This window comes from Neovison vison, chromosome 2, assembly GCF_020171115.1.
Source record: "Neovison vison isolate M4711 chromosome 2, ASM_NN_V1, whole genome shotgun sequence".
NCBI classification, from domain to species: Eukaryota; Metazoa; Chordata; class Mammalia; order Carnivora; family Mustelidae; genus Neogale; species Neogale vison.
In genome coordinates, this window is record NC_058092.1 from 224,830,700 (window position 1) to 224,857,525 (window position 26,826).

Below are 26,826 nucleotides of genomic sequence, written 5' to 3' on the forward strand. Positions count from 1 at the left end.
ATTTGATCAGACTGCCACCTACAGGGCACAAGGAAAGCAGAGCGGCGTTAAAACAGCACCTACCTCGTCTCAAGCTCGGGGGGGGGGGGGGGGGGGGCACCTGGGTGGCTCAGTGGGTTAAGCCGCTGCCTTCGGCTCAGGTCATGATCTCAGGGTCCTGGGATCGAGTCCCGCATCGGGCTCTCTGCTCAGCAGGGAGCCTGCTTCCTCCTCTCCCTCTCTCTGCCTGCTTGTGATCTCTGTCTGTCAAATAAATAAATAAAATCTTTAAAAAAAAAAAAAAGAAAAATGATAGGGTCGCCAGATAAATACAGAACTCTCACTTAAGGTTGCTTTCAGTTAATTATCAATACTTTTGTGGTATAAGTATGTCCCAAATATTCCCTGTGACATAACGATACTGAACATTTTTTCATTGTTTACCTGAAATTCAAACTTAACTGGGCATATACAGTTTTATTTGCTAAATCTGGCCACCTTTAAAAATAAAGATAATAATGTCGACCACACTCTGCTGAGTAAAACCTTTCACTGGCTTCAGGGGAAGGTAGAAGCATCTTAACACAGTGCGTAAGAACCTTCACGTCTCTGCTCCCATCTGGTTCCTCTCTCTTTAGTACCAGCTTCCCATCAACATTAAAATCTTTCCTTTGTTTAGGTACTTTGCTTGGCCTAGAATATACAGTTCCCTGGTTTGCTGTCTTTTAATATTGCTTATGATAATTTTATTATGTAATCACAACTTGCCTCAGGACTTACTAAGTGAACGTCGAATTATCACAGCAAATTATAATTAAATAATACATTACTTCAAGACAAAAACCAATAAGAACACGTAACTTACATAAAAACATTACCTTGGAAAGGCACACTGGAAAATGTTTTATCTCCTGAGAATTTTTGTGTTCTTATTTAAATGCTAATGAAACAAAAGTCCTGTTGAACTTAAATTGTATGTTTGTGTGTATCTGGCTATGCAACTTGCAGGGTCCTGGGTGACATAAAAATGTGGATCCTCTTGTTCAAAAATTGCTAAGAATTTCAATATGGTAATAGCATAATATTAACCCCAGGCAAGGGACCCTTGTAAGAGCAGGGCTCTGAGCGCTCAGGTCACCTGCTCTGTATACATTTTCGCCCTCAACTGAACATATTTAGAATTGAAATTTCTCTAAAGGAAATTCTTTTTGCTTAAACTAGAAGGATACGAATAATTTAGGATTCATGATGTTTTGAAGATCTTGTTAAATGGACCTATGAAACAATCAAGAAGAAAATTAAGCTGGTAAGAATGTGGACTTTGCAGGTGCACCTGGCTGGTTCAGGCTATGAAGTGTGCGGCTCTTGATCTCAAGGTCATGAGTTTGAGCTCCTTGCTCGGTGTAGAAACTACTTAAAAAAATAAAATCTTTTAAAAAGGAAGAATGTACACTTTGCGGTCAATTCAAGGCTTATTTTCACAGCTACCTGGTGGGTTTATTGGTTGGTTTTCGGGATCCACAAACTCCCCTCTAATTATAATCAAAATTGTGTGTGTGTGTGTGTGTGTGTGTGTGTTTTTACATGTGCATTTTTTAGGGGAGAGCGCTCATCCAATTCTCAAAGGGATCAATAACCCAAAAAGACTTAAGAACCTCTGTTCTATGAAATTATTTCTCTTTACTTCAATGTTATCTCCATAGCTAGCCATGTTTTACTTAAAGAAACATCTGGTTTTAAAAAAAACTTTAAACAAAAGGGTTTGGGCAAATTTTTAAAACAATGTTTATTTTAAAACATAGAAAAGAAATATAAAAAGAAAAATATAAGGAATAAACAAATACATCAGGATCCCAGTCAGAGAAATCTGCAAGGATCTACATTAAACCCTACATCTTAGCTGCTACCATCAGAAAACTTTAAAGATAGTAATATTGATCTTTAATTGCTATATTTATTATGTAATAGTATGTAATACTTATTGAACACTTATCATGTCTCGGGCACTGTTCCAATTACCAACTCACTCCATTCTCTTACCAACTTTATACTCCCCCTTGGAGAAATGAGGAATCGAGCAAACAGAGGTTAAGAACCGACACACAATGGATGGTGGTAACAGGTCTTGAATTGGTCACAAAGTCAATATTCTTTATAAGCTTCATTTTTTCTCCATTATTTAGTAGGTCCACTTAGCAAGATATCAATACTTCGTAGAACTTTCAGTTAGGAGGTATCAAGATTAAAGAATTAGAACACTGAAAACGTATCCTTCCAGAAAGCTTTTTTCACTCGGCCTCCAGGACACAACTTCTCTGTGGGTCTCCTTATGTCTCTACCTGGCCAGTCTTCCAGTCCTTGTATGGGATTTTCCCCTTTTCCCTGTCGGGACTTGAACCTCTTCTCTCCATCTATACACCCTCCTTAGGCAAAACTAATCCACTCCCATGACCTTAAGTGCTTCCATACGTTGATGATTTTCGAATTTGTATCTCCAGGTTGCGACACTACTTTGAACTCTAGATTCATGTATTCAGCTAACTTCTCAACCTCTTCATTTAGGGTCTAATCAACATCTCAAGCTAAGCCTGACCAAAACGAACTGCTGATGCCCTTCCTTCAAGACTCTCAGTCTCCCTCATTCAGTAAACGGAGACCCCATTCTTCAGTTAGAACAAAAACTTTGGAGCCATCTGTGTCACTTCTCCCTCCCTCACACCCCGTATCAAATCTATTGGCAAATGAGGTCAACTTAACCTTCAGAATACGTCCAGATGAATAGAAAGCAAAATTCATCGACTTTCTAACCCAAACCACCATTATCTCTCATACCTGGATTATGGCAAAGTCTCGGTGATGGCCAGAGTTCCCAGTGTGGAAGGATAATTGACTGGTGGGCCCATCCATCATGAGTTCACACGGAGGCCACACGTCCCATGGAGAGCTTCCAGCTTCCGGCTGGTCAGGTATACTGGAGCGGGTCCGTTCCTGGGAGACAAGTGTTTTGCTGGTGGATGACTTTGGCTCAAGGACTCTCTGTTGGTCTTACCACATTTTCATAGAATGACACTGTAGTTTCAGACCGCCCCATCTGACCTTCCTGCCCCTGTTCCGTCCCTTACCTGGGTAAGACCTACACTGCAATCTGAAGGCTCTTAATATCGCTTCTGGCCCTTTCCATGGGTCCTCCCAGCTGCTCCTTTTAATGATTCCCTCACACATCTCATGCCAACGTGGCTTCTCAGAGGACTCAGACTAACACGGTTTGTTCATCGGCCTTCCTGCTTCCACAATTACACTCCTACAGTCCATTTACGCAGCAGCCAGAAGGGATCAGGTGAAGACCAACCTCTTCACCTCTGGCTCTGGGCTCTACAAGATCTAGCCCTTGCTCTACTCATAGATCTCATCTCCTTTCTGCTGACTCTGCTTCGGCCACGCGAATCTCCTGGCTGTTCTTAGACCTTTAGGTACAGTTTGCTTTCCTTTGCACTCGTCTTTCTCTGTGGAATGCTTGTGCCCCAGACATGTACATATTTTTATCCTTTTCCTTTTCAGGTCTGTCACTCTCTATCCTCTTACCCTGGTTTATTTTTTCTTCATAGCATTAATCATCATTTGGCATATCATATATCTACTCTGGTTATTTGCTTATTGACTCCCTCTCCCCACTACAACATGAGGGCCATGAAAACAGAGACTCTGTGTTCACTCCCATATCCCCAACACAAATAAAAGTGTCTAGCACATAAGTACTTAATAAATTTTGTTGAATGAAATATATATATATATATTTATTTATTTATTTATTTATTTATTTATTAGAGGGCAGGCAGGGGCAGAGGGAGAGAGAGAATCTTAAGCACACTCAACACCCAGTGGCATGTGGCTCGATCACAACCCTAAGATCGTGACCTGAGCTGATATCAAGAGTCAGAGGCTTAATTGACTCAGCCATCCAGGCACTCTTTAATAATAAATTCTTACTAAAAATCACATATAGGGTCATAAAAATCAAAAGAATTTACAAAGCATAGGTTTGATTAGGAATATCAGAGTTTTCTGAAGAATGAGGACACACTAGAAAAATTAGTACCATAAGAAATTAAGGACACACATTTTTGTTTTCTTTTTTGGCTGATTATAAAAAATGCTAATTTTTACAAAAACAAAATTCACATTTATCACTAATCTATTTAATATAAAATATGAAGTAGTATTTTTTTGCAAGCAAGCCCAAGTCACACTTGATTAGCTGGATTATAACCAGGAAAGTGCTAAAATATCAAGGGAGTAAAAGCTGTCTTTCTATGACTTTGAGAGAGTAAGTGATACCAGGGAATAGTTAGAAATCTATTTTTTTCAAGCATAGAGAGAAAAATATATAGGAAAACACTCAAGAATCTCCCTAATGCTGGGAATATATGACAGAAAATTAACTTACTGACTGTAATGGGAAGTAATTGGAAATATATCTGAATTTCTGTGAGATTTAATGAAACTGGAGTCTTGAACACACTTGAGATTAATTTTTCCAAAAAAATCTATGTTGTCATGAAACTCAAACCTACTTTTCTACTTTTTCCCTTTTCCTCTACTCTTCTAGCTATATTCTTAAAGAAGGAAAAATAAAATCAAAACATTATTTAATCACACTTATAAAATCTGAGTCCCAAATGGTAAGTCAGTGGGTCCCACAAAATTTCTCTGACAGGATCGTTATGTGCATCCAAATGGCAGACTCTCTGGCATGGAAACAGAAGCCACAAAGTACCTTTTTGGCCACCTGCCCTTTCTGAATATTACACTTAGAGACAACAGATGAAAATGCAGATACTACATCCTGTCATTGATTCACTGTCCAGGAAGTCAGAATTACTTAAGTGTTTAAATGACACAACTACTACCGGGAGTCTATGCGATCTTTGTCAAGTGATTAAAAGAAGCCAAGTAGAAATTACATTTCTGGTTTACCATTTAGCTATTGTATGCACTTGAATTAGTCCTCTCGATACTTCCAGAAATTATGGCAAAAATATGTAAGCATGTTTTAGAAATGCTTCTGTATTATTATGGGGCAAAGAAAATATTTACCTTTTTAAATTTTATTCTGCATCCCGTGAGGAAGCATGGTCCAGTTTTCTTTTCTTTTCTCTTTTCTTCTCTTCCCTTTTCTTTCTTTCTTTCCTTCTTTTGCTGGTGAAAAAGCAAAACTGTGATCCGTTGAACTACTTTAGGTAAAGCATGTGTGTTCAGTACAAAAGAATCTAAGATATATCAGAATATAGCACGATTTAACAGAATATTGAGTTGAGAGTCTACAGCCCTCTGTTCTCATTTTAAGTTGGACAGGAGCTATCTATGAGTAAGTTATAAAAAGTCTCAGAATTATTGACCTGTTGTGAACAAATCCCAAAGAACATGTATTCTCTTCCAGGTTCTGGGTGTGGGTTCAGGGCTGGCTTAACTGCTTCTGGCGCAGGGATTCACATGAGCTTGCGACAGCTAGAGCTGCAGTCATCAGACTCACCTGGGGCTCGAGGCTCTGCTTCTAGGTTTACTTGCACGTCCAATGGCACAAGGCTCCAGGTCCTCGTTAGGTGGGCTCCTCCATAGGTTTGCTCACGAGGTGGCAGCTGACTTCCTCCAAAAGGAGTGATCCAAGAGTGAGAAAGTAATGAGGCAGGTGCTGTGATATCCACGATCACTTCTTCAGAAACAATTACCATCAGTTCTGCTGTATCCTACCACTCACGTAAGCTGACCTTGATGCACCGTGGGAGAGGGGTGACACAAGGGTATGAACAGCAGAAGATGGGAATCACTGGGGAACATCTTGAAGGCTACCTATCACATTCTCTGACCTCCTTTTCCTGATCTATAGAGAGCTTTTTTATACTACATGAACTTGAAGGTTAGTGACCTCCTCTCTCCCAGGTGCTGCTTCCAGACCTTGGTTTTCACTCTCACATAGAAAATTCTATTCCTATTACTCAGCCATCAGAAAGAACAAAATCTTGCCATTTGCAATGGCATGGATGGAACTAGAGGGTATTATGCTAAGCTAAGTCAGTCAGAGAAAAACAAATACCATATGATGTCACTCATCTGTGGAATTTAAGAAACAAAACAGATGAACATAGGGGAAGAGGAGGAAAAATAAAATGGGATAAGTCAGAGAGGGAGGCAAATCATAAGAGACTCAACTACAGGAAACAAAGTGAGGGTTGCTGGAGGGGAGGTAGGTGGGGGATGGGGTAATTGGGTGATGGGCATTAAGGACGGCACTTGATGTAATGAACACTTGGTATTCCATGCAACTGATAAGTCGTTACATTCGCTAAATTCTATCCCTGAAACTAATAATAAAATAAAATAAAAAAAGAAGAAAATCCTATTCCTCTTAGCTGTAGGCCATACGGTTATACCTTTCTCCACCCATCCATGTCGCTGTCATTTCTAGACTTCCTGGTCACCGTCCTTCATCTCTGTAACTTAGCACCTGACCTACAGTTGCCCTTTTCACTCCAGGCCCTGTCATTATTCTAAGACTTCCATGTCCTCATGGGTGACCCATCCGTTATCATGGCCTTCAAGTTCCTTAACCTCCCCATCTCCAATGCCCTTCTCAGCCACCTCACTTCAGAGCGCATTCTCTACGATCACCCTGAATTTGTCATCACCAAAACTTCAACTCTGTAAACCATAAATGTCATCACTTTACTCTCTTGCTATAACTTCCCGTTTTTCTGATCCTCTCATCAACCGTCCCAAGATGGGTCCCCCAGACCTGAATGGAACTTCCAGGAAATGGTCAAATCTACTTTCTCTGCATCCGATCTCTCTTGTCTTCACTTCCTATTGGATCTTAAAGTCCATCACTTGAAGAACCACTCTCTGGAAAGATTCCTCACCTCCTTTGTCTCATGGTCTTTCTTTCACATGTGCCTTAGTCCTGATGGCTTTCGACGGACTATCTTACACCTTCTCTGTCACCTGCCACCAGGCCACTGAAGGCTGCTGGAGAAAATCACATGACTGTGGGCTACGCAGATGGTCCTCACGTTCACACAGGCTTCTACGGCTGTCCACCAGCTTCCTTGTCAGCGCTCTCCTCCAGTCGCGCCAGGACTATTTCAAATACTCCCCGCTTTCCCCTGCCACCTCTCCCATCCCCCTCATTTGCTCTTTCACTCTCCAAGGAAAATAAAATCCATTATCTGGACTCTCTATGTCTAGACTCATTCTTTCCTCTTTTCCTCTTTTACTGAAAGAAGAGCTTCACCTCTGACTTGAAGTCTGTCTCTGACTAAAATTCCATTCCTTCTCACCTCCTCAGAAATCCTGCCATTTCTTTTAACCCAGTGCAATCTCACAGCCACTTTCCCTTCTTCCCTGAAGTAGTCCCTTCTCTTACTCTGTTGCCTTCTTTTATCTAAAACTCCTGTCCACTATGGTACCACTGGCCACATGACTTGAAATATAGCTAGTCCCAAATGATAAATCCTCACCAGCCTTCAGAAACTTAGTATTTAAAGAAAATAATGTATATTATCTCTTTAATCACTTTCCATATTAATTGCATATTGCATGTATAGATTTCTGGGGGGCAGAACAGGATAGCTAATTGGCCTCTAATTCCTAAATACTCTATTCTGTGACCTGGTATTATAAAGTTATCTGGTCCCCTTTATCTGAATGACATAACACATTTTCCTCTGTATATATAATCAAGATTAAATTCCTTACATAGTTGCGCCCAATATAAAAAATGCTATCTTTACTCACAAAGTAAAAGAAATGAGTTATCTTTTACTTTAATATTAACTGTGTTCATAAAGTAGAGAACTATGTAATGACTTTTTCTGGGAAAGTTAAATGTGACTATTTTCTCCTTTATCTCCTTTACATAATAATATACTATGATATACTACATTATGTAAAGTGTATAGTCTGATACACTATACCACGTGTGGTATTTATATGTGAGATGAATAATGCTACAGAGGCTATTAATACTTGAATATAGGGTTGTTTGGTTTTTTTTAATTTTAGCCCAGTGGAACCTATTCCAGACCTCTGACCTCAGAAGAGTAAGATAATACTTTTTATTGTTTTAAGCTACAAAGTTTGTAATAAATTGTTAAAGCAGGAACGAGAAACTTTTACACTAATTTCAGACCCTAAAGTCTCTCTCTCTCTTTTTTTTTTTTAAACAAAATGATTTTATCATTACACAGTTTCTGTGTAATGGGGCCAGGAGCTGGGATAGTTTAGATCGGTCCTCTGCTCAGGGTTTTACGGACTGCAGTCCAGGCATGGGCCTAGCCTTGCTTTCTTGCTGGTTATCAGTCAGCGGCTGCTCTTAGCTCCTAGAGGCCCCCAAAGTTTTTTGCCATATGACCGTCTCGCAAATGGCTATTTGATTCTTCAAGGCTAGCATGAGAATCACTTTGACCTCTAAGAGCTGCTTTTATTTATTTTTTCATCATGATACGTCCACTCTTTAATCCCCATCACTATTTCACCCACCCCCAACACACACCTCTCCTCTGGAAATCACCAGTTTGCTCTCTGTTATAAGACACAGGCCAGGATGATTGATGTTAGTATCCTTTGCCGGCACCTCTGCCTCGTCCCAGGCTCTGTATCTTGATGAGCTCCGGGCTTATTTCTTCAACCTCTTCTCTACCTTATCTACTGAGTGGTTGCACCTAGCTTCATGCACTTAAATCCTCATGTAAGCCTTGACCTCCCCACCGCACTCGACGCTGGTATATCTGATTGCCTGTTCAGCATCTCCACTTGGGTGGAGACATCTTATAGACTGACAACAGAACGCTTGATTCCCCTCCCCCCGAAAGTTCACTTCTCCCTGAGTATTTTCTGAATTTAAAAATGACACCATCATTGCAGTCATTCAGGCCAAAAGCCTGGTGTCCCCCTTGATCTCGCTCTTCCCTCATTCATATCCAATTTTTCAGCAAATCTTGTCTGCTTTTCCTGTGAAACGTATCCAGAGTCCAACTATTCTCAACATTTCTTCCACCAACAAGTCACCATTGCCTCCTACTGGAATAACATGAGCCTCGCATCTGGACTCCCTGCTTCTATTCTTGCTTTCCCCATAGTTGATTTTCCACATAGCCGCAGTCAGAGTGATATCTAAAAATGTAAATGGAACATCTCTGTTCAAAACCATCAAATAGCTTCCAGTTTCACTCAAAATAAAATCCCAAATCCCTATACCTTTACCCTGAGGTAAGATCCTCTGGCACTTGGTCTGAGACAACCGTAACCTGGAATTTTTACGGAGGGCTGTGGCAGGGAACAGTACCAGACATCCTGCAATATATGGGATGTTCCCATAAAAGGAAGACTTGTCTCTTATTCTATAGGATTCTTGAATTTCTGGCTGGATATGCAGGTGAAAAGCCTATTTACTATTAGTTGAGAATTTAATATGTAACCCAATGTCCAGGAAAGCACTACTCTGTAAATCAAGTGGAAGTGGCACTTTGTTTTGCTTGGAACATTACCAACAACTGCTCACCACTTTGGAGAATCACATTGTTCTTGGCAATACCATTGGCTATTTGCATCATTGTATAACACACCTGAACACATTTATAGTTATCATCTTTATGCTGATTCCACGTATAGATATAAACATCTTTTACCCTCTATTGTAATTGAGTCTCTGCATTTATATGTTAAGACACACATAATTCTATTAATTTTGGTCCAAATCCATCCTCCTCAACTCCACTTTCTGGTGTAGGTCTAGGAAAGGTCAACTGTATTTCCCTTTACCAGGTACCGCTGTGCCCACTTCTGCCAGCAGAGGGTGCTAGAGGGAAGGTATTAGGCAGGAGAAGAAAAGCCCCTTTTCAGTCCTTTGTGATTCCTGCCTTTGTGACTTCAACGACACTCCTTTCCTCTGCTAGGGGCAGCTGGCTCCAGTCTTCAGCTTCTTTGGTACTTCCAAAATGAGCTTCCAGGTAATCCCCTGAAGTACTGGTATGAGCAAGACAGCACTTCTTTCTCAGGAGTCTAAGCCTTAGGTCTACTTGGCCCCTCTTCCAAACCTCTAATTTCTGAAAACACCAACCTCTTCTCTTTGTTCCTTTAGCAGGTTAATACATGGGTCTCAACCTTTGCTTTTTTAGTCCTTCAAGCTCCATCGCAACACATTTTTTATATTAAATTCTCTCCTGGGGGTGCCATGATGGCTCAGTTGGTTAAGCATCTGATTTTTTTTTTTTTAATTAAGATGTTATTTATGGTAGGTGCTTTGGCGAGTGCTGTGAAGTGTGTAAACCTGGCGATTCACAGACCTGTACCCCTGGGGATAAAAATATATGTTTATAAAAAATAAAAAAATTTAAAAAAAAGATGTTATTTATGTATTTGAGAGTGTGCGAGAGAAAGTGAGAGAAAGAGCGATTGAGCACAAGTGGGAGAGAGCAGTAAAAGGAAAGGGAGGAGCAGACTCCCTGCTGAGTACAGAGCCTGATGTCAGCTGGATCTCAGGACCACAAGACAATGACCAGAGCAGACAACAGCCACTTAAGTGACTGAGCCACCCAGGCACTTCCCAAGCCTCCTTCCCTTGATTTCATCTCGGGTCATGATCTCGGAGTAGTGAGATCAAGCTCTGTGTCAGGCTCCACACTCAGCGAGGAGTCTGCTTGAGAGTCTCCCTCTTCTTCCACGCCCCCACCCCTCTTGCACACATTCTCTCTCTCTCTCTCTCCAGAATAAATAAATCTTTAAAAATTTTCTCTCTGCTGAAATGATGGGTGTGGTTTCTGTTTTCCTGACTTCATTCTAATGGGTACTTGCAACCAGAGTGGTTCCAGGAAATAGACCCTCCAAGATGGGATTTGGGATTGTTTGGTTCTATCCCTAACTCTGCAATCACCTGAGCTCTTTGCCTACAGAAAATTGTTATCTGGTTATCTGTGGTCATATAATGCATCATGATTACCTGACGTGTCACCTGTAGTTGACTGTGCCTACTGAAACAAATGGTCTGGAGGACCAAGTGGTGGTTGCACTTGGTAATGAGCTATGGTAATACTGATGACTACAAGAACTTTGAGGTCAGTGGCTGCTTCCGAACATGCTGGAGAGCTTATGGAAAGGAAATAACAAGATCAGGGTTTTAAACTTTCATCTCAGGTCACAGCCAAGGGACTAGAGAGTATCCATGGCAGCTCTAAGATAATCTACTCATTCCCAGAATGACAGCGTCAAACTTATTGAAAATCACATCCAAAATTAGTTGTCTGGGTTGCAAAACAATAACTTAAGTTGAATTCACAGACTATGCAAGTATCTTATGTTAAACTTCTGGCATTAAGAAGGAATAGATGTTCGAAAGGGCGACTTCTGATGGAATTGAACAAATATGAGAATTTGAACTCCCAGATCTCTCTAAGCCCCTCTTGTCAAGCCTGCTTTCCTGTGTCTGGGGAGACTAGATTCACTTAAAGATCTTCTGTAACCTCACTCTGGGGAAGCGGCCTTGCAAAGACATGCCAGTCATTCTCAAGATGCACCCTGAATCTTCTAGACTCAAAAGTAGAGTCCACTTGACATACTCCAAGGAGATGAATACAAAGTTTGGCCTAGGATGACATAGCCTATACTCTCTAAAAATTCCCAGTCCACAGTGTCAGTGCCGAGCCAAAGGTTCATAGTGTGGATCCTACCTTCTCAGTTCACACTTCTCAAGTCAGTTCCTACAACCACAGTCTGATGAATCCACAAATGGATTAATCCATAATGTATGGGGACCCAAAACATTCTCATCACCACCAACATGGCTTCATGACAGAATGCAATGAAGGAGCCGGACTCATCTGAAGAGAAAACAAGATGATGACACTGTAATACCATGTAAAAAAATAGAATCTAGCCTTGATGCATTTCTGGGTAATGAAATGAAGTAATTCTAGATCTTCTCAAGCTGCATCTTAGAAACTTTGATGAAATTGCAGAAACCTATGAAATTGGTTTTATAGAGCATAAGTGGCGGGAACTAGGATGATAAGGGAAGGAAAAATAACATTCCTTTAAACACCATTTTATATAGGTCCATATCAGTCAGGATTCAGTCAGAGATCCAGAACCATTAGAATCTCTCTGTCTCTCTCTCTCTCACATACACACACATACACACAGACACAGATTTATTACAAGGATTAAACTTTATGCTGTGGTGGGAGCTGATAAAAGCAGTTCCTGTAAGGCTGTCTTCATATCTGATGCTAGACCTTGAAATCTGCAGGCGGGCAGTTGAGAAGAGAGATGTCAAGTGGTGACTGGAATCCGTGTCAGCCTCACTGTCTCCAGCTTTAATGATGTGGGTATCATGCCCGAGAAGCTGGCGCCCTGTGTCCCACAGATAAGTGCAGATCTGGAGGAGGAAGTCAGAGAGCCCAGGGAAGATCCAGGGGAAGGTGAAGCAGCTGCAGGCTGGCTGCCCGCCCACACCGAGAAGGTGAGTCAGCAGACAAACAACAATGTGCATGAGCTGCGGAAGCACCCGGAGACCCTCCCCCAAACTTCTGAGCCTAAAAAGATTACATATTTGCCACCACATATTTGCACCTCACATCTCACACAAAAATGTCTCTTGCGGCACACCCTAGCTGGACATATCTAGGGGAGGGAATCATGGGAGTTGTAGTTCAGCCCAACCTGCTGGACACACTACAAAGGTTCTGCAGTCCATGGATTCCCTGTCAACTTGGCACACATACATCTCTTGAAATTACACTTAATTTCCAAATGAAAGCAATAAAAAGTCAAATTGTCACCTAACACGTACAATTATCCCATATATAACCTAAACCACATTAACCGTATTCCCAAGAGGCTATGAAATCTCTCTGTCGTCTTTGGTTGATGTTCATTCCTTTTTGAGTTAATTTATACTCTCCCTTTTGTACCCTATAATTGAACTACTGAGATGACAGGGGAATAAGAAGGGGACGGAAGCGGATATATATATACACACACATACATACATACATATACATAAATAGAAACATATTCATATACAATAAGGAAAAATTACCAATAACGGCTTTTGCCCTTATTTCTGCAACTGGTCACATGGTCCTAAATTGTATATACCACCTTCTACTACTAATTTCATATTCCCCTTACCCTTAGCAAGCGCCTCAACTGGCTGTGGTTTCTTTGGTGACTTCAGTGTCTGTTCCAGGGAAGTCTGAGACATTAGCAATGCAGCCTAAATTGGGTTGGTGTAGTTTTCCACTGACTGTAATCATAGGACCTGGAAGCAAGACTAAAAAGCAGCCCAGAGGATAGCTGCATTCTAGACATACTCCTCCTTGCTCCCAACTCTCCTTCTAGAGTCGGCATAAACGACGCCAGCCAGGGCAGAACCCTTCTTGTTTGCTTGTTGATTCACTGGCAAAAGGCCCCAAGTGGGCACATCGCAATTTCAACTTCCAAGTCAATGGAATCACTGTCATGCCCCCTTCTAGAAACATTCCTCTCGTTCCAACTAAGACTTTTCAGCCAGCGGAATCTAATGTTATCCTGATCAAGAGCCAGTATTGCACACCCATTTCCACCCTTAATTTCCAGACTCATGAATCATGGCTCCAGAGAGACAGCAACACACATTGCTGCTGGAGAGTATGTACTGCACCCCGGGACACCGTGACATGTGGTGCTGCCACTTCACCCCCACTGTAACTGAGTTCTATTTATTTACGCTTCAGATTTTATTTATTTACTTCACAGAAAGAGTCTGCACAAGCAGGGGAAGCGGCAGGCAGAGGAAGAAGGAGAAACACACTCCCCACAGAGCAGGGAGCCCGATGCACGACCCAGTCCCAGGACCCTGGGATCATGACCTAAGCCAAGGGCAGATGCTCAACTGACTGAGCCACCCGGCCACCCTGTAACCATTGTTCTAGCAAGCCAGCTGCTTCAGGTTTATAAGAAATAGGGGATGCCCCAGGAATTACATGATCAGCATGGACTAATCACCACATTTCATTTGCTATAAAATAAGTTATTTGATCAGAAGTAATGCTGTATGGAACACAATGACAATAGATAGATTTTTAAGTCTATAAGTTATCATTCCTGAGGGATGAAAAACAAAAAAGCACCGAGGGATGAAAAAAGTCCATGTCCAGAGCCAGTGTCTATCCTGATGAGAACAGAATGCTGTCCCCTACCCCCGCCATGATGAAAACAGGGCGATAGAATCGAGCTGCCACAGGAAGCCGACTTATGCTCCTTGGGATGGTTCCACATTGGGTGCTCAGTGTTGGTCTCTGCAACTGGTAGTTTGGACACTCAACAGTGGCTTTGTTACATTGGTCTCGGTGAGGGGAAGTCCATGTCTCTTGTCCCATGCTTAACCTCCCATCCTTGCTAGAGGGGTCACCTTGTGAGCCCACTGGGCAATGACAGGAGTGGTTGGGGACAGAGGCTGATGGACCCCCACAAAACAGGTCATCTTATCCAGCGGATTAAAATTCTGTACAGAGGCTGCCTCTGAAGCATGTTTACACAGGATGAAAATAATATTTATTCTCTGTTCCCACTCAGAGAGCTCTAGCTACATACTTCGTCCTCAGACCTCCTTGTCACCAATCTTCCAAACATATTCTTTCCAAATTCCTGACCACACAGCCAAACCATCAACCATATCTCAGGAATCAGTGGGCACCCCTATCTCCAGCTACCTCCACTTTCAGGAAAAGCAAACAACCTGGTGCACTGTTGCACGTTCTGCTCTCTGGAAGCTTCCCTGCGTTGCAGGGTTGTCTTGGAGTGGGGCCGTGGTGCTGGAGCTGCCCACTTCCAGGCAGTATCAGTAGGTAATGCAAAACCATCTGGAAACCAAACCAGAATTATTATTATTATTTTTTTCCCCTAGCAAACTGGTCAGAGAATTCCTCATGAGGCCACAAGTGATAACTGGGGGAGAAACTGTTGTAGAAGTAGGGCCCTGGTCCTCCGGGCCACTTCCTCATGCAACTTACTTGTATCTTCAGAATCTTCTCAAGCTCAGTCTCGTATCTATGAAGTGCTGCTGCACGTGCCCAACTTACTGGATGACTTAATGGGTTGCATACAAGGTCATTACAGGTCACACAATACCAGGTCATTAAGCACAGCTTAGGTCTCATGGGACTGTGGTGGTCCCCTGCCAAGCATTCAGTGTCTACTAAGGACTCAGAGCCTTATATAAAAGCATAGTGTTATATGGATAATTTTATATGGCTTGACTCCAAAATCCAGAGTCTATACTGCAGCTCTTGTGTACGAGCCTGCCCAGTGCTCCAGGCAGGAAAGCTGTCCTCCACAGATGCTTCACATACCATTGGGTCTGCTGGGTCACAGGACCCAAGCGCCAGACCCGTGTATACCACTGCCTAAACCTGCTACAGAACCTTCTATTGTTTGAAGACCCACCCAAAACTGGCAGCTTTTTGGGCCATTTAGTAATGGGTCAGAGTAGTGGGCAAATTTTTGCTTCCAAATTCCAAAGAGGTCTACTAGGTCTTCTGCTTTTTATTAGTGGTAGCGTGGGGCCAGATGTGAACTTGTCCATCACATGGAAAAGATATTTGATGTGCCCCAGACCTTTGAATCCCTAGAAGTGTCCCCAAGGTGGCAAGCCTCTACGGTTTTGTGGGCTTTCTTTCCTACCTCCTGGTCCATATGTCTCTTAACAACATGCATAAAGATATTAATACTTCATCCTCAGCAATCAGCAGAATATCATCAAGGTATAAGACCAGCATGATGTTCAATGGAATGGAAGGGTAATCAAGGTTTCTGCAACCAGATTATGACAGAGAGGTAGAGAGAGAGATCTTCCAGCTAAAACAGTGAGGGTGTATTGTTGGATCTGCCTGCTGAAAACAGACTGCACTTGATGATCTTGACAAAAGGTCAGCAAACTATTGCGCAAAGAAAAAAGTCTGGCCCATCACCTGTTTTTATAAATAAAATTTTATTGGAATGCAACAATTTCCATTCATTTACATATTGTTTATAGATGCTTTTGCACTACAGTGCAGATCTGAGTAGTTGTGACAGAGATCTATGGCCCACGAATCCTAAAATATTTACCATCTGGCCATTTATAGAAAAATTGCTGATCTCTCATAATAAGGAAAATACATTTGCCTTATTTATAGCTATCAGCCAGATGCAAAAGGATTTGTTGATTTGCTTCAGCTGTGAAAGCACATCTGGAACAACAGCTGCAATCAGAGTTACCACCTATTAGGTTTACAAAAATCCACTGTGGTTATCTGAGTTTCTTCTGTTTCCTGTAGGGTAAACAGGCAAGTTGCATGGAGAGGTGAGAGGAATCACCATCACTGCATCCTTTCATCCTTAAGAGTGGCACTAATCTCTGGAATCCTTCCATTAACATAACAGTGCCTTACTATTTTCATAAATAGAGGCAGTTCTAGTAGCTTCCACTTGGTCTTTTCTGCCATACTAGCATTCACTCTATGAGCCAGGGAATCAATGTGGATTCTGCCAGTTGCCGAGTGTGTCCACTTCAGTTACGCCTTATAAATCTGCGCAAATACCCACAGGCTAGATTCAGGTACCCACCGGGACCACTATGAAAAGAACCTGAGCCAAAACTCCACGGATCATCTAACAGTGATTTTTTTAAGGCTCTACTCTGACTGTTGGGTTTCAGTGACATTCGGAGTCTCTAAGAATTAGTTCAGTTCAGAGCTAGTATATAGTAATCCCTTAAAAAGTCTGAGTCTAGAAAGACCCTTAAAAAGTCTGAGGCTAGAAAGACAAACAGAATAAATGTTTGGAAGTACGGCATGGTCCTTTCTCAAGAGTACCTGGCTTTCCCTTTATTCACGTGACTCCAGATCTGTGAAATGACTCAGATCTGGGAAATGACTGAGTAACTGAGGCTGTCTACTTTGGTGATTCAAGTTGGACTTCTGTTCATTAGGTCAAGTGAGACCTTAGTGGTGACGCCACCTGCTTTAACTGTAGGGACACCATGATTAACTAGCTAATGCCAAGGATCTCTGTAGTTTAGGCTACTTTAATTACTGCTTTGCCTCTGTTGCCTATTATGTTAACTAAATTTACCTTGACTTTGGTAATTAAATGCTGCCACTTGGCCCCTGCTATCCTAGGATCCCATCATCCCCATTTAATTTAAGGATCCCAATTCAATGGTAGCAGTTCCCAACTGTAATCACTCGCCTAGAGAAGAGCCACCACAGAACTCTTCAAGAATCTGGGGTTCCCCTCATGACTCTTTCTCACTGCTGTGTAAAAGAGTGTATCCCGTGAATCCTCTTGAATATAGTCAGAGGCTGGGTGAGCAGGTCTTACATGATTAATCCACAACACTCCAGTTTCCTTAAACATTACAATTTCCTGAAGAGCTTCCTCTATAATATACAAAAGAAGTGTGGCATTTCTACTTCATGTAATGGGAGGTGCCTTTGGGTCCAGATTTTGGGTCAACCAATCAAACAAACAATTAGATCTATTCCATGCTCATTCAACACACTGAACCTGGAGTCTCTGATTATCTGTGAGCCAACATTCGGCCCGATCCAACTTTATATTCCTTCCATCCTGATCTTGCATCCTTAAGGTCTATTCCCAAACACATTCTCTAAGTTTTCTTATAAGTGGTCAAAATCGTGCTGGCAGACATATTACCTTTAAGAAAGCAATACCAAAACTGATAGCTGACTTCTCAAAAAAATGGAAGCCCGCGAAATGGAATGACATCTTTAGAGTATGAAGAGAAAAATATGCACCAACCAAAAATTCCAGTGAAATATTATTCAACATTGAAAGTGAAATAAGTGGGGCGCCTGGGTGGCTCAGTGGGTTAAGCCGCTGCCCTCGGCTCAGGTCATGATCTCAGGGTCCTGGGATCGAGTCCCGCATCAGGCTCTTTGCTCAGCAGGGAGCCTGCTTCCTCCTCTCTCTCTGCCTCTCTCTCTGCCTGCCTCTCTGCCTACTTGTGATCTCTCTCTGTCAAATAAATAAATAAAATCTTAAAAAAAAAAAAAAGAAAGTGAAATAAGTGAATAAGCAGACAAAGATAAAATAATACATAAAGGTAATGATATCTTTCAAAATGAAGGTGAAATAAGGATGTTTTCAGACAAAAAGGAAAGAAAACCCCAAAACAAAAAACAAAACTTAAGGGGTGCCTGCGTGGCTCAGTCAGCTGAGTGTGTGCCTTCGGCTGAGGTCATGATCCCAGGGACCTGGATTGAGCCCCACATTGGGTGACCTGCTCAGCGGGGAGTCTGTTTCTCCATCTCCCTCCGCTTGCTGCTCTCCCACTTGTGTTTTCTCTCTAATAAATAAAATCTCAAAAAAAAAAAAAGTCTAAGTACAATAGATTCTTTCTGTAGTTTGGTCAACTCTTGCTTTCTATATCTTGTCTATACCATATATTATGTACAGGAACATAAAAATTACATCATCTTAATCCACTGTTATTTTACCAATATATATCTGTTTTTACCTCTTGTGATGTTTTTCATCTTCAATCCTTTTTTTTTTTTTAAAGATTTTTATTCATTTGACAGAGATCACAAGTAGGCAGAGAGGCAGGCAGAGAGAAAGGAGGAAGCAGGCTCCCTGCTGAGCAGAGAGCCCGATCCAGGGCTCGATCCCAGGACCCCAGGATCATGACCTGAGCCGAAGGCGGAGGCTTTAATCCACTGAGCCACCCAGGCACCCGGTACTAGGTATTTTTAAAAAAACAATCTATGTATCTCTGGCTTTTAATTGGTGAGTTTGGTCCATTTCTGTGTATTATAATTAATACAAAAACTTATTTTGTTTTCTATTTTTCAAGCTTTGATGTATTTTTTTCCATATTTCATTGGACTGGGCAAATTTTTTTGTACTGAATTTGAAAGTTATACTTTGTATTTTTATTTTTCTAGTCGTTACTCAGAAATCAATACTACATTTCCCAACCACCAGGTGTGGTTATGTAAGTTCTGGCTGATGAAATGCAAGCAGAAGTGTGGAACTTTCAGAAGGAGTTTGTAAAAAGGGAAGAGGTAGACTCTTTCCCCCTTGCTTCCTCCTGCTACTTTTCCCAAAATTGGAAACTGGAGCTTCAGTACCTATATGGGCCCATGAAGTGATTTTGAGCGTGGCTGTGCTAGACGGTACACAGAAAGTTAAGAGTGTGTCTCCATGATAATGTCCTGATAAAGTCCTGGCTACCAACCGGGCTAAAGGCAAAGAAACTTCTTTAAGTTACTGTTATTTGGGATTTTTTTTTTTTTTTTTTTTTTTTTTTGTCACGTGCAGCTGCTGGACCTAATATGGCATGGTTCAATTCCAGGAATTGTTTCTTTAATTGTAATTAATCTCTTAGCCTATGGGATGAAGGTCTTTCTCCCTTGGTCTACAGACAGTTTGTAGCACTTGGCCTTTCCATCTGGACTCCTTCCACTCTAATTCCCACACACTGTGGATTTCCCCAAAAGTAGAGCCTGGGTTGAAGACTTGACTGTAAGTAGTTTACTTCAGATCCTGGGAAGTGAGGGTAGAGGGAGAGTAAGAACAAAGGAAGAAAGGCATAAGAGGGCTACTGTGGTCACTACTGTGGTCAGTAGGTACTTGATCCTACTGGGATCTTCTGAAAAGTGCTCAGAACACTTCCTAGAATTGCTTCCCACCACAGAGATAGGACACTGGAATATCTACCCACTAGATTCCAAACCTTCTTGGCTAAGAGTTGTCCTCGTGGGTTCTAACTCCACCATGCTTTCGGAAAGAGCAGGCTCCCCAGACAGAATTTCCAGTGGCAGAAATTCTAACGGGAGTAGCATGAGACCGAGATGAGATGCTGTCACCGTGAGGTGAGTCTGAGCTTGCACAGAACTGTCCACCACAGCTGCAAACACAATCAGAGATAGGCAAAGGGAATGTGGCAGCAGATACCAGTGGTATCTGCTCTATTGGCCAAGGAGTTTTCGTAGTCGCTATGTAAGTTTCTGAAATCTATGAGCTTCCTTCTCATTTCTATGGCAGCTGTAGAGTTGAGTTCTGGAAACGAAGTTGAGTTCTGGAAATGAAGTGTGTAGCTTATGCAAATTCGCCATTTCCTATCCTGAACCAAACTCCCAATTTTAGAAACTCTTTTCTCCCTGAGCTTTTTCACGGTATGTTTTCCTTATCTCTTTGACTGCTCTTTCCCAGTGAATTCCTCCTCCCTATTCTGGCCCTTAAATGCAAGGAGTCCTATGTTTGTGTCTACTCTTTTTTCTGTCACTTTACCATCTCACTGAACTATCTCCTTTTTCTTTGTATCTCATTTACCGCCTATAAAGGATAACTTTTCCAATCTTTATTTCTAGCCTAGATCTCTCTCCTGACTTCTTAATTCAAATTTATTGCCCCCTACTAGACATGGTCATACAGATTCATCACAGAAGTAAGAGAAACTAACATATTAAAAAAAAATTTTTTTTTTTTGTTTTTCTACATCTCAGTTAAAAGCACCTTCACCTACCCTCATCCAAGCTAGAAACTCCAACAACATCTTTGCTTTCTTCTTCTTCGCTTCTCATAAGAGCAAAATTGGGTTGCTCTTACCACATCTTTTAGGACTACTCTCTCCTTTCTATTCCCCTAGTAAGTAACTTTTATAATCTTGTCTGAGCTTTTTAAAAAATGGTTTCTTGCCTCTAGTTTCTCCCCTTCCCAAATAAAAAGCATATTGTTTATACCAGTGTATAGTTTAATCAAGAAGTTTTACATGGTTTGTTATGAAAGCCCCTATTCTTCCTCTAAAACTCCCAATTTCCTGCTCCACAGAAGGATCTCTTTCAACACCTTGAGCAGACTCTTATTATTTACTTGCTTTCTTTAAGTAATATTGGGGCACCTGGGTGGCTTAGTGGGTTGGGCCTCTGCCTTCGGCTCAGGTCATGATCTCGGGGTCCTGGGATCAAGTCCCGCATCGGGCTCTCTACTTGGCAGAGAGCCTGTCTCCCCTTCTCTCTCTGCCTCCCTCTATGCCCACTTTGGATCTCTCTGTCAAATAAATAAAAAATTTTAAAAAATAAATAATATGTCCATAATTTCATGTCATGATATTTCTGGTCTAAGCGGTAATAATGTTTCCTCATGACAGATGATGATGATTTAGCCTCTCTTTCTCTCTCTCACACACACACACACACGCACATGCCCTGCCCCCAGTTCCACCACATATCCATCCACTCATCTTCCCAATACAGCAGCAATAACATAATTTTAATTAGATCTGTATTTACATTACTATGGTTATATAGACATATTTTTAGTTGAGCGATATGTGTATTACGATTTCTTGTTCCTACAGAATATTTTATTTTTCTTGGTGTTCCTAATGATCTCATTTGGTTTTTTGTTTTTTGGTTTTTTTTTTTTTTGGCTTGGTTTTCTTTGTATTTATCACTAGTTCAACGTCAGACTCTCCTATCTTGTAAATCTTCTCAAACACATAGATAATCCATCTATAAGTTTTATCTTCTTGAGGACATCTCTTCTGACCTGCTCCAGTCTGGACAGGTTGGTTGGCTGTCCCAACTTGATGTATAGTTATCCTGGAATTCTGCTTAACCAACATCCTAGGAATTTCCTTCACCTCCCTCTGATGACAGGTTTTCTGATCTGATTCCTTCATCCTTTTTCCCTTTGGTTTACTCCCGGAGGTTTGACGGAGCACATCTTCTGAGAGCTTCTTGAAAGAGTGCAAGGTAGGAGAAATATTCAATACCCCATACATCTGAAATGACTTATTTTATCCTCATACTTGACAGTTTCTTTGTATAGAATTAAATTGAAATTATTTTATTTCAGAATTTTAAAGGCATTGCCCCAGTGCCTTCTTACTTCCCATACTGTTGTAATTCTTAATTCTCTATATGGACTTCTTTTCTTTTTCTCTCATTGGAAACTGTGTAGGATCTTCTCTGAACTCAGTGTTCTGAATTTCACAGTAACATCCACTGGAGTGAATCTATTTTCATTCATTGTTCTGGCACTTAACTGAAAATTCATGTCTTTCAGATCTGTAAAATTATATTGAATTTTAAGTTCAATGATTTCCTCCCTCTGTTCACTCCAATTATTCGAATGTTGGATACACTCAACCAGCCCTCTAATTTTTGAAAAACTTTCCCATTTCTCATCCCTACATCATTTTTTAACCTAGTCTTGCAGAAAATATTTCAAGTTTATTTTCTATCCTTTCTATGTTGTTTTTCATTTCTGTTACCATATTCTTGATTCCTAAGATTTTGTTTTTGGCACCCTACGTGTGTTTTAAAAATAGAATGCCCTTCTTGTTTCATAGATGCTGTATCTTTTATCTGAGAATATTAATGATTATTTTTTTAAGTTTTCTTCTCCCTCTATTCCTATCAAGTGCAATTAATTGTTTCTTCCAAGTTTCTTTTTTGTTCTGCCTTTTCTTTTGGTCTCTATCATTAACTCTTCTCAAATCGTTGATGACCCAGGCTCTCGGATCCCATTTACGAGCGGCTCATGAAGGCACTCAGTGGATGCTCCAAGCACGTGTACAGAGCTTGTCAACTAGAGGCTGAACAGTAGGGCTGTCCAGGTTCCTTCTTCAGTATCTTTAGGTCTTTTCTCTTAGACGACTCAGATTCTCCATAGAGGACTCTACCTATCTTCTTGGAGGTGGAAGGGGAGGGTGATCAGTTTGATGCTTTCATTCTGGGGGCCAAGTAGAGGATGAGGGTTGGGGATGTGTTCGATATATACAATATCTACTTTCACTTTGCTGTGATTTGAAGCTTGGGATCCAGAGCCGATAGCCAAGAAAGAATTCTTGAGATGTCCTCAGTGCTAAAAGGTGGTTTTAGGGGCACCTGGGTGGCTCAGTGGGTTAAAGCCTCTGCCTTCGGCTTAGGTCATGATCCCGGGGTCCTGGAATCGAGCCCCACATCGTACTCTCTGCTCGCAGGGAGTCTGCTTCCCCCTCTCTCTCTGCCTGCCTCTCTGCCTACTTGTGGTCTCTGTCAAATAAATAAATAAAATCTTTAAAAAATAAATAAAATAAAAGGTGGTTTTATTAAAGCACAGGGATGGGACCTGTGGGCAGAAAGAACTGTAGTGGGGTTGTGAGGAATGGCTGATTTTATACTTTGGAGGTGGGGGAAGTAAAGACAAAGGGAGGTTTCCAAAAGGACTTTCACATATAAAAGGAGACTCACAGAATACTGGAGGCCTAGCTATTATTAGGAAAAGGTCATTTATTACTGTTTTGTAAACCCTCAGTCATGAGACCCTTCAGATGTATATCAATGGGCCACATGCTTGGAGGATGATTGCTAGCGTGGGGGTAGTGATAAAGAAAGTCTCCAAAGGAACTTTTATATATTAAAAAAGACTTACAGGATCCTCGATGTCCAGCTAAGGTTGCCTTTTGCCCTTAGACAAGTGTTAATATCACAGCAGCTGAGCTCCCAGGGGAAGGTTGCTCTACTGGTTTCATGGATTTGTCAATGGGCTGTAGGCAGTAAGGAAATTTATTTTTTTCTTTTGCCTTTGATTCCCACATCAACTTTATCTTCTTCTTCCCTTCTACCCCCTATCAATATGGAGCCTCTGATCTTCCCCAGAATTAGACTCTAATCTGAAACCAGAGTGGAAAAAGGGGAGTCAGCCAATCTTGTACCTTGGGGATGATCTATCTACTTCTAAACAAGTTTTCAATCCATCCTGCTATTTTTAGTCCCACTTTTACCTCTATTTCCAGAGGTACTTACTGCTACTAATTTCAGAGTCATTGAGGCTCTATAAATGTATGAATATATCACTTTGGATCTTAGTTTTCTTAATTGCTGCCTTAGGATTCAGCTTTCCTAAGGGACTGTATCAGTTATTCCCTTTACCACTACTTTCTAATTCTCAAAATTTTTTTGCCATTTCCTCTCTTAATTTGTTTGTCCTTTTGGGCTTACATTCTGAGAAATCTCTTTACTGTAATTCTAGTAGCATTTAGGAAGGAAATGTTGCTAAATTCAATCTATCTATTTAACCAGAAATCTGCCAGACTTTGGAAGTAGGTGTCATCTAACTCTCTCTCCTCTTTGTTCAACTTCATCCAGACTGAGTTTCAGTTTTGTGGATTTTTCTATGTCCTCGCTGATTAAACTTCGTTCAGTAAAGAATTTAACAAACTCATTCACTCTGAAGTGTAATGAGTGATAGAAATTGGTGTGTTCTCTCTCCTAAGGGTATTTTAATTTTTAGCGGGGACTAAATTTCTCATTTGACTCAAGTCAAAGGGATAAGGAAATAAAATCCTAATTGAGGATTTTCAGGTTCCCATATCTAAGTGGCTTAGAGGCTAGAGAAGCCTGTATTATGCTTTTTCAAAACACACTTTGTTTCAGGAGGCCCAACCCTGCCCATGCATAAGGTTGGTGATAATGTTAGTGTCACTACAGACTTTCTAGGATGAGAGGTAAGGGTATCTGCTTAACTATCATTCTAGTCCAACTTGTATGTCTTGGAACCTAGCTATCAGAGAGATGAATCATCTTCCTAAATATTGATATTAATCTCGAGCAAAACATTTTTATTACATTCATAATAAGTATACAAAGACAAGCATCATCAAATGCAAATGACTCTAAATAGCCCACGTTAAACAGACCCTCTTATACAATTAGTGGTTGTAAGGCATTATGAAAATACAAAATACCACATAAATGTATTTATTAGGTCAGGAAGATAATTATGGTTAATAATATGACTAACCACCTCATGCTGTGTGAATAATAAAAAATACGTCCTCTTGGTTGAAGCAGACACCATTAGCCAGAATTTGGTAAGAAGCACGTTTCAATTTTTGGCAAACAATAGAGGATGGCTCCAGCATTCTGGAGATAGGACACACAAAATTAAAGTCACATTTACCGGCTTTGCCAGGATATAAGCAACAAAAACAGAGTAAAAAAGACGAGGAAACTACAGTTCCCACTTTACAATGGTTTTACTTATGATTTTTTGACTTTATGATGGTGCAAGGGTGATAGGCATTGAGTAGAAACCATACTCGGAACTGGATCTGTTCCCAGGCCAGTGGTATGCCGTGGGCTACTCTCATGTTGCTGGCCAGCGGCTGGCCACGGCTCCCGGGGGGCCACTCGATCACATCAACTGATGCACTTAAAATCATTGTGTTCCACTTTCAGTACAGTTTTCAATGAGGTACATGAGGTATTCAGCACTACTATAAAATAGGCTTTGTGCTAGATGATTCTGACCATCTGTAGGTTAATGTAAGTGTTTGTTCTGAGCGCATTTAGGTAGACAGGTAGACTAAGTTGTGATGTTCTGTAGGTGAAGTAGATTAAATGCATTTTGACTTAAGATATTTTCAACTTATGATGGAGTTATGGGGACATAACCCCACTGAAGTTCAGGGAAGATGCATCAAGAGTCCTCCTTGGAGAGCCTGGGTGGCTCAGTGCGTTGAGCACCTGCATTCAGCTCAGGTCCTGACCCCAGGGTCCTGGGATGGAGCTTTGCTCATCAGGGAGTCTGCTTCTCCCTCTCCCTCTACCCCTGCTGTCTCTCAATCTTTAAAAAAAAGTGTTCTCCTTAAACCTTGATTTCTGGCCCTATTGGTTTGTTAAATACTATTTTACTGCTAATAATAATGGTAATAGCAAATGCCAGTGTATTGCATACTATGGACTGGACATGGTTAAAGTGTTTTCCGTATGTTAATATACGTTCACACAACCTCATGCGGTAGCTGCTTATTCTCCCTCAATTTCACAGATGAAGAAACTAAAGCACAAAAGAGATTTAAAAACTTGCCATGGTGAGTGGTAACGCAGGGATTTCCATTCAGACCACCCACCTCCAGAGACCAGCTCTTAACACCACTCCGCGCTGCAGCTACTTCTCTGCTTTTTTTTCTGTTCAACAAACTCAATTACAAATCCTTCTTATCATCACGGGTTATGCAAAAACTGACTCCACCCTCGCCTGATCAAGAAGTTAACGGTCCTTTTGATGCAAGACCAATACTAGCCAAAACAAACACAAAGTTCTCCAGGATATGAGCGTTTTTATAACTTGTATCCACCCAACCTAAACTTTGCCACCGCCATTGTGCGGCTCCAAAGCTCGGCTGATACACTGTTGCACAGTACTTTCCAGAAGCCGCTGCCCAAGGACTTAGACTGTAGCCCCACTTACCGGTGCTGTGCATTGAGCAGAATCCCTTCAGATTCTGTCCCTCACTGTTGTCCAGTATCGTCTGATAAACAGAACAGAAAACACGACCGTGAACCATGCTCTGCACCCACCAGACAAGTCACACACTATTGACTGAGCCATCTTCCCATGTGTCCATCTGGGGCTTTCTGTTTTAACGGTGAATAATTAACAATTAATAATGTTAACGAGGATAATGATCTATTTTCCAGGTAGCAAAGCTATTTCACCAACATGCGTTGATGCGTTCTAATTCTTAGCATTTCAAGGCACGGATCGTTTTCGATTAGGAATACTGTACTGTTTCTTACCGGCCTCCCCAGTCTGCTCTTAAAAGACGAACCTCTGCACGTTACACACGAGTAGGGCTGCGTTTCCCTACAAAACCCGCCTGTTACTTCCCCCGCAGAAACAAAACCGGGAGGTTGCCGGAGTTTTTCGACCGTGAGGACGACGGTGTCGGAGGCGCCCGGGAGCCGGGAGAGAGCGGCCGCTGCGCCCGTCCGGTTCCCGCCTCCCGCGGGCGCGACCTCCCCGCGCCTCTCCCGCCCT

General features: G+C 41.5%; 1 long non-coding RNA gene across 4 annotated transcripts; it reads right to left on the bottom strand.

The window, feature by feature from the left end:
• Positions 1-213: 213 nt before the first annotated feature.
• LOC122901136 lies at positions 214-26,781 on the bottom strand. 4 transcript variants are annotated; one of them, XR_006383368.1, is made up of 7 exons: positions 26,586-26,781; positions 26,257-26,317; positions 11,697-11,846; positions 5,510-5,619; positions 5,074-5,175; positions 2,812-2,967; positions 235-265 (listed from the first exon to the last, which is right to left on the bottom strand). It is a non-coding gene; the product is annotated as an uncharacterized LOC122901136 (long non-coding RNA). The 4 variants fall into 4 exon arrangements; XR_006383366.1 differs by lacking the exon at positions 11,697-11,846 and having other exon boundaries at positions 214-243; positions 5,510-5,623; XR_006383365.1 differs by lacking the exon at positions 11,697-11,846 and having other exon boundaries at positions 5,510-5,623.
• Positions 26,782-26,826: the final 45 nt, after the last annotated feature.